General features: G+C 38.1%; 1 non-coding gene across 1 annotated transcript; it reads right to left on the bottom strand.

Annotated features, from left to right (window-relative positions):
* Positions 1-285: 285 nt before the first annotated feature.
* On the bottom strand, positions 286-388 carry LOC127220177 (U6 spliceosomal RNA). The gene has a single exon (XR_007834354.1). It is a non-coding gene; the product is annotated as a U6 spliceosomal RNA (small nuclear RNA).
* Positions 389-9074: the final 8686 nt, after the last annotated feature.

Raw genomic sequence — 9074 nt, 5'->3', positions numbered from 1 at the left:
AAAATGGATACTTACTGGAGTGATGATCAACTCCAGGCTTGACACAAATTATTCAAAGAAATTGAAATATAGAAAGAGATTGTTAATAGAAAACCATACTAATTACATAGCATAGGACAATAATGGATAATATGCTTTGGGCATGTTCTGAGGTTTTTAAAGATCTCACTCAGTAAGACTTTGCCAGTAACGCACAGCATTAAACTATATCATTCATGACACAATCAAGAATCCAGCCCAGGGATTATCTTTTAAAATTAAAATTTAATATTTGACTAAATATTTTTAAATATGAAATGCATCATAAATTTGTGTGTCATCTTTGCACAGGAGCTATGCTAATATTCGATGTGTTGTTGCAACACAGTTGTGCTGCCAAAGCTAGCACTGCTAATTTAAATTTGAAAAAAGTTTTTTTTTCTGATTTGTGTTCATTTTTCTCTGTTAATGTATTGATGGGAGAGAGAAGGTACAGAAATTCACTGTCATGTGCTGGGTACGTGCAGAACTATCTGCTATACTGTAGACCACTCCTCTTGGATATAGCATTTTTGTTTTTATTAAGATTAAAACACCAGCAGTTTATGTTACAGCTCCCATGATGTACTCCACAGAACAGGGTTAAGCCTTACATTCATGGTTTTGCATAGCTCCCCTCTATGGGATTTATGCCTAATTCACATGACCAAGATAGACTGCTTCTTTCAACCCAGTTGCATAGATGCTAAACCAAAGCATCAATTTGCAAAAGACATACTCTACTATGACATTTTTCTTTTTTTAATTTTGGGGAGTGGGAAGCTCACACTGTCATAGAAATGGAATGCCTTGGTTTTTATCAAGTTTAGGTTAAAGCTTTGTGTATGTGTGTGCGTGCATGCTTGCATGTGTGTTTGTGATGCTATGAGCTGTTTTTAAACTAGAGAGAAAAATGAAGTATTTACAAATATTGATTTAATTGAAATGTGTTCCTGGGGCTGAGCTTAAGGAGGCAAATCTTTGATGGAACTTAATAACTTCTAAAGATTTAGGTTCCATTATCTCACATTTTCAATTTCTACAAGAGCAGTGGAGATTAGTGTGATTGTAAGTAAACTTACAATGCAAATTTAATAGATTTGAGAATTTAGTCCAATAAGTGAATACATCATAAATTTGACACAGCAAAATAACACAAATAATTGTCTACATATACAAATTTGATTTTCCTTTTTTTTTTTTTTTTTTTTTTTTTTTTTTTTAGTATATTCTTTCTTTTTCCATAGAAAAGAACTTTTGACCTTATTTTTTTTTCCAGGAAGAAAAACAAAAACTAGAATCCTTATTTTGGAGTTTTTAATAAATTCCCCAGTCAGAGATTTACACTTACATCTCTTGTTTGTTAATATTGGGCCATCCCAGCCAATCAATAGACTTAGAATACTGAGTTTCCTTCAGCAGTCTAAGTTTACCAGATTCCTGCTCTGCTATGAGCTGAAGCTCATTAAGCACCTTCTTTGCTGCAATAGTCATTTTCTCTCATTCTAGTTAAAGGATCCTTCACTCATACCATGTTAAATGATTTTGCACTGCACAAGAAGTGCTGAAGCATTTTCGTTTTGGCTGATGGCAAACCACACAGGAATGGGGTTTTACTTTTAAAGAAGAGTTTGTGCCTGCCCTGGGTCTCTGTTGCTTCATTTCAGTATTCTTTGCCAACTCAACATTCTCCAAGAAAGTGTAAATCCTACCATAGCAAGCGAGGTGTTGAATATGTACCTTGGCTCATGACATCACCTTTGGGTTAGGACCTCAAACTGTGTGAGTTTAAGCATATAGATACTGGCTCCTAAGATGCCAGAGTTTATAGCTACATACTTTGAGCTTGAAATTCATATGAGGAATGGAGAATAACTAACCCTTCTGCCTCTCAGACAACTATTCTGTCACCCCAAGGGAGTGTGCTGTTCCAGAATTCCAATGAATAGGAGGTTTTACACCTGATACTGCTACTGATTTGAGCCAAGGACTTGGGACTTGGGGTTATGATAGGACTCTCTACATAAGTCTGATAAGTCAGTTGACTGCATTGCTTCTGAAGAAGGTGTACTTTTTGTTAAGTGGCTTCAGGCTCTCCAAGGTCATGAAGCAGATACACATCTGAAATTCTATTATTATAAGATAGGCTGAACAGGTTGTTAACAAGTTCCTGAGAACAGACTGTTAGTAAAATCGTTTTAGTTTGGTGGTTATTGAGATGGAGTGGTGGTGATTTCTAGTAGACAATCTAGCACAGTCTAGGAACATTTTCAGTTGTGACAGCTGTAGAAAGTGGGCAATAGTAAGTAGCTCAGAGTAGTAGAAATGAGATGCTGCCTGCATTACACATCCTATCTGGTTCATAATCATGATGTGGTCTTCAAGGAATTAAAAAAGCTTATTTGAGAAAATATAGGGAAGCATTATCAAGATTCCCATGCCTCTTATAGGACATCAAGCCAGCAACACAAGACAGAGTCACCCTTTCCAAATTTCATCAGGGTCTTCTGTTTGAAAAAAACATAGTTTCCAGGATTATTTTGTGTGTGTATATGCGTGTGTATGCGTGCATGCACGAGAGAGAGAGAGAGAGAGAGAGAGAGAGAGAGAGAGAGAGAGAGAAGCAACATGCTCCTGGGCTCTACTCAGTGGCAGTAGGGTCCAACATGAAATAGGTTTCACTCGACAGAATGCAGAACACAAGAGGCACGTGAACAGCCTGTAGTAACTGCTGTGGAGTTCTGAAAAATTCCATGGAGAAATCTGGACATAATAAACTGTTTCTCCGAAACTAGTTGGTTTTTTTTCTTTTAGAAAATACAAATTATCAGCATTATTCACTCAGTTGCATACAAAATTCCAAACTTGAAGAGAGTACTTGGCTTTCTTTTCTGGTTTGTAGACAGCAGGTGCAAAAGTCTCAGATACCCACAAGACTGTCTTAAGAGGAACAGTGTGTAAGACATGAAGAAGAACAGCTATTTGCCCCAAGCAAATTCTTCCAGAGTCATGCAAATCAGCTATTTTTTTGAAGCACATCTTGACATGGCTTTTGTTTGTTAGACTGTGAAAGATTTTAGAGAGAGCTGTGGAAAGTAAGACTGGGGGACAGTCAGGTAGAGGTGTTGAAAGGTGGTCCCATTATTTTGAAATCTTGCTTTCCTCATCCATCAACAACACATTCCCCCCTTCCACACTTATTCTGATATTTAAACTAGTCTATAGCTCCATTGTCCTTGCATATTCTACTGTGGAGGCATCCATAGCAACCCACTAATCTCTCCCTAAGCCACAGGAAGCCAGGCTCTTCTTGTATTTGCTTATAAAGAACTGCCCAGACCTTCTCTGGCACTTTTTTTGCTCAGATGTCAGCTGCATGAAGTCACATGGTAACCACAGAGAGACTTTATGCTGTGCACCACCGTTTAGTGTTAACAAAGCGCTAATGCTGCCTGGCGTGAATAAGGCTAGTTATTGTGGCCAAACTTTGGAGAGGTGCAAAGGGCCAAATGTCAGACTGCCAGTTAAGCAGCAAGGTGGAAAATTCTTGCCTTCCTTTTGGCTCAGATGAATTGGTTGGTTTAAAAGAAATTAAAATGAAACAGGCAACAAGAAAGATTTTATATTTTTAGTAAAGTTGCACTAACATTACCACCCACACCATTGATAGCCAAATATTGAATCTTCATGTACTCATATTCATAAAAGGATTTCATGGTGTCCATTCTTTTGCTGAGCAATGTTTAACCCAAGGTCAATGTTCAACCTCTGCCCCAAAGGTCATGTTGAACTAATTATCTTCAAGGATTTATAGTGAGTTATAGAATGTTAATGGTATAAGTATCAATCTTCTATTACACAGTAAAATCATCCATCATCTACTCACTAGAGCCTCAAATATCACAATATGGAATTTGGCCAGATAGAACATCTAGGATGTTGCAAACTGAACTGACACCCAGATCTTCTGACCTACAGTGGTAGACTTTGTATGAGCAGCATGCTGCTTCTTATTTGTTTCAGTGAAGGATTTTTACAGAGAAAGGTTGTATGCTGGATGAGTTGTCCCTTTAGTTTGATAATGGTGATATTCTAATTGGTCTCATTGAAGTATTTCTATACAGAGAGATTAACTCAGCTTAAACACAGGCCAGTCTATGTTATATCTATGGTTAGAAAAGACCTTATTTTGCAGCTTAGTGGCTGTCCTCAGATATTCCCAGTCAGTATTTTCCTCAGAGCTTTTGCCTGAGGTTCTTAACATTTCAAAGAGTTATGGAAAGAGCTGGAGTGGGCTATTTTATTGTATTTAATAGATGGTCAAATTGTGTCACAAGGATATAAAGGATATAACTCATCTAAAACCACATTCAACATTTTATGGCTCCCGAGGCAGATTTCTGGGCATTTTTGCATGTAAATTCTACAAGAGTCTCTCTCAATCTCTCTCCCACCTTTCCTCCCTGCCTTCCCATTTACCTCTCTTTCCCTTCTTCCTCTCTTCTCCCTCCCTCCCTCCTACCTCTGTCTTTTCCTTTTCCCCCTATTTGCTGAGATTTTGCATGAATTCTCTGTAAAAGAGAACTGCTGGAGTCTGAGGAGATGGTAAAGTGCTTGCTGTACAAACGTGAGGGCCCGCACTCAATCCCTAGAATTCACATTAAAAAAAAAAAATGAGGGAATGATGGTGAGTGAGTATAGCCCTAGTGACGAGGAATGAGAGCAAGCAGGAAGAGAGAGAGAGCATAAGTGGGCAGGGTCTATCTTTTAAAGGGGTCCTTTGTACCTGCATGCATGCTGTGCAACCATTGAACATTGGGCTGACCAGGGTACTACCTGAGTGCAATCTTCCAGGTGATAGGCAGGCCAGCATGATTCCTGTAACCTTATACTGCCTATTTGTTACCATGAAAGATCTTTCCATTTTCTGATAGCTTCTTCAATTTCTTTCCCGCTCTCTTTCCCACTGTTCTTCTGGGGCAGACAGGACTTTTCCTGTCTCCCTCTTTCTTCTCTTTTGTCCTCTTGCCTCCATAAGTGGCATCAAACACATGTATGCATAACTGCACACAGTAACACACACACCAAAGCAAAGTAAAACAATAGCAAATACAGAGCAAATGCAGAGATAACTATAATAAAGTTTAAAAAATAACCAGTATTGACTCCCCAGTACACCGCATGCAGGATTATGCTACGAGAGCTTGGTCCTCTCTGGATGTATTTATTAATCTTGGAGCCATGATGTTAGAAAGAGTGTCTTTTCACTTTAGAGCTCAATTTCTATACAATCTTCTCAAATTAAATGTAATCACACCCAAAAGGAAAATAAAATATAGAAGAGAATAATTCTCTTTGTTATAAAACATGATTTTCTTTCTTATCAAACTATTAAAATCTCACCGATCAATGAAAACCTGCAAGTATTTTGCCTTGAGCATCTTACCAATGGCATCCTGCCCCTCCTACAAAATCCCCATGAAAGTATAATCTTTGACAATTAAATGGCAACTTTAGAGAGCCTCAACAAGGTAGTTAGAGGAAACACAGCAGTCCAAAAAGGGTCGGTCTCAACTGAAAGAACATGCCAAAATATTGGAATGTTATCTTGCAAAGTTCTTTTTTCAAGCTAGTCATTTTGACCATCTACTTCACACATGTTTAGCAACCATCAATGGGGCATCCTTAATATCATGCTCTGGATTTTAATCTCGGGCATCCTCCTACCTCAAAAGCCAAGATGAGAAAATTGGTGTCCAAGGTAGCAATCCTTGTCTAATAAAGGATAGATTCTCTAAATGCTGGCTTCTGCCAGGGGCCTTCACCAATCGTTGTGGAAGAAATCCTGGGAATTTACAGCTCTGGATCCCTGTGATAATTCTCAAGAAGATGCTTTTCACATCTGCTTCTTGTTAGTTTGAGACTCTGTTCTTGGGGCTGGCAGTGTCTTCCATCTCTTACGTGTGTGCCACCTGAAAGACAGCTCCTGTGATAATCACACATTGTTTTTGTGTGATTATTGTTATGCTAAGACTCTGTGCTGTCTCCCCATGTATAATTGTTGTGCTTTCCAATGGAATACAAACTTACTCAAAACTTCATTGTATTATAATCTCAAAAATGAAAAATAATGAAAAATTATGTGTAATGCAAACACAACACTTAACCTGCAAGGTTTCTATTTAAAGCTGATAAGAAATTACCAGCTTCTAATTTATAAAAATACCAAGAAATTTGTTTTGCTAAAATCAAAGTATTTATCAAAATACTACAATATATAATAAAAGTTGCAAACACAAGTGATAGAATTGGTAAAGTTAGTCTGTCATTCAGAATTATATTGTAGCAAAATTTTTTGAAGAACATACCCAAGACAGTTCATCTCTGGAAGAAATGGCATTTGAAAACTAGTAGAAGTGGTCTAAAAATTTTTCTTAAACTTGGAGAAAAGTTACTCCCATCTTCATCACTGTATTTTTAAGTACCTTGCACATCACAAATATTAAAGTACAAAGATAGAGTTGTTTTGTGGTGTAGATAGAGATTGGCTGCAGGACACCATAGATGCCCAAATCTTTTGGTGCTCATGTCTCTTGAAAGAAGCAGTATAGTATGTACATACCTGGGTACATCTTGCAATACACTCTGTATTAGGTTTAACACCTAATACAAGAATGTACTCTGCAGACAGTTGCTATATTATATTGTTTAAGGAATGATGCTAATATATATTTGTTAATTGATTCCAATTATAGCTTTTAATTTTCATGAAAAATTCATGAGAAATTTATTATCCATCCTTTAAAGGTACTCCAGGATTGTCTAATATTTGTTAAAAAGGCTCACTGATTTCCATTCTTTTCTTTCTAGCCAATCACCTCATTTAAATAACACAAGAATGTAGATAAATGCATGTGGTGATATTTTGTGCTTTAACAAATAAATCTAGCCTGAACATCAGAGTAAGGAGCCAGTCACTAGAGAGACTTTTTCCCTTTATGGAATCCTCAGACAGAAGAGAGCAAGATCCTGTCTCTAGGAATCCTCAGACTGAATGCCATGAGCTCCTGTCTCTTCCTGCCTTATATTCCTCTCTCCACTGAGCCATATCACTCTTGTCTCCACCTCCCTAGTGCTGGGATTTAAGTCATGTGACAACTAAGTACTGAAAAATTAGGTCAATCTAGTGTAGCCCAGGGTGGCCTTGAATTCACAGAGATTTGTCTGCCTCTGTCTCCAGAGTACTGGGATTAAAGCATCACCCCTGCCTGGCCTCTATGGCTAACTAGTGTGGCTAGCTCTATCCTCTGGTCTTCAGGAAAGCTTTATTTGTTAAAGAACAAACAAACAATCACTGCAAATGCAAACTATGCTCAACAGTCCTGGCTAAATTTCTGTGACAGTAAATCTCAGAAGTTGAGACCTGACATTCAGTTAGCCATCCTAATTGTTCAGCCTGCTATTGATAAAAGGACACAGACAGCACATGGCTAACTTCAATGGTTGGAGAAGTAAGTGGGTTATACTGATATTTAATAGCCATATCCACTTGCCTTCATTCTTTCCAAGTTCCTTAGGTAAGAATGTGAGGTGCACATTGTATATGTGTTGACCTTGGGGCCAGTCCTTAGTCATGGCTTCTGATATATGACTTTTTGATGTTACATTTGTTCTTTACCTCTGTCTGCTGATTGTAAGAACTTTTCTGTCTCATATAGGCAATTGCATTAAGAAATATAGGGCTGTATTTTTTCTATTCCAACAGTTAGGTAGTTCCACTGAGATCTGTAGGGACACTCTTCTGGAAAGACTTTATGTGGGTTTTCCACAGCCTGCTATTCTCCCCAGCACACAGGAAACTGGTCCTTTTTTCTTCCTAGTTGCATTTGCCACTTACCCTACTGCAAACAGGAATTAAGACTTTAGACAGCTGCTTACTACATAAAACTTTCAAGTTAAATATTACCATTACATTTCTTAGGGAAAAAGTTCACTGGGCCAGATTAGCCAAACTAATATAAATATGAAGTAATGCCAGTGGCTGCCTGCAGAAGGTTTTTTCAACTTTCCATTTGACTTCAGCATTCAGTGTGCTGAGGTGTCTATGACACTCTGCTCTGTGGCACATTTGTGAGTGGGATGATGTTGTAATGGTCCCATAATGGCGAATATTATGTTAATGGAGATTGATGCCAATGTGCTGTAATACGTATTTAGACAGGTGGAGGCATTCCCAACTGGCAATGTAACACATGTGGTTTAAGAATTCACACATATAAGTGGAAAGTAGAGGCCACTAATCTTACTCTAGACTCTGCCTTTGACCTTGCCTGAGCATTCAACATTGTTTTCTCAAAGAGTCTATTTTCAGTCTTATGAAGCAATAATATAAAAATATCCTAATTGAAGGATTCTATGGAAAGAGTGCTTGGTTACCACCATAAGCAGCCTTGTCCCTGTGTACCAGTGAGAAAATCTTGCCCCGAAAGTCAGTACTATAACAATGAGGACCCAGATCAGGATAAGACCACTAAAGTCTTTTTTCCTTTGACATCCTATAGCACTTTTGAGTATTAAGGAAGATAGCCAGTGTGGAGAGAGTTTCATTATCAGAGCAAGATTGATTCCTTTATGTACTGTAAGTGAGATGTGTGGTTTCTACAGCAACAGGATCTTATTGTTTATTTGTGATGTGCAACCAAGAACAATGGCGATGGCTTCTGATGTATGGGTGCCTCTAAGGGCTCAGTTACCATTAAATTATGAAGAGGTAACCCATTCCTGGCACTGTGACTTTCATGTGATAAGCTATATCTTCTGGGAGCAGCATTTTTTGTGCACATGAGATGCTGCTCTTCAAACTCTTCTGTAATGCCTCAGCCGTCTTCCAAATCAGGAGGGTTCCATTAGGCTTCTTTTATATCCTAATTTTCCCTGTTCCCTGCCCCCACACCCACTAACCCTTTACATTACAATATGCTGCTGTCCCACTGTACTTTGATGTCAAATGTGCTCCTCTATCCTTTTATTATATTTTTTATTTGAATTATAAGAAC

The sequence above is a fragment of the Phodopus roborovskii genome, unplaced genomic scaffold, assembly GCF_943737965.1.
Source record: "Phodopus roborovskii unplaced genomic scaffold, PHOROB, whole genome shotgun sequence".
NCBI classification, from domain to species: Eukaryota; Metazoa; Chordata; class Mammalia; order Rodentia; family Cricetidae; genus Phodopus; species Phodopus roborovskii.
This window is presented reverse-complemented; position numbering and strand designations above follow the sequence as displayed.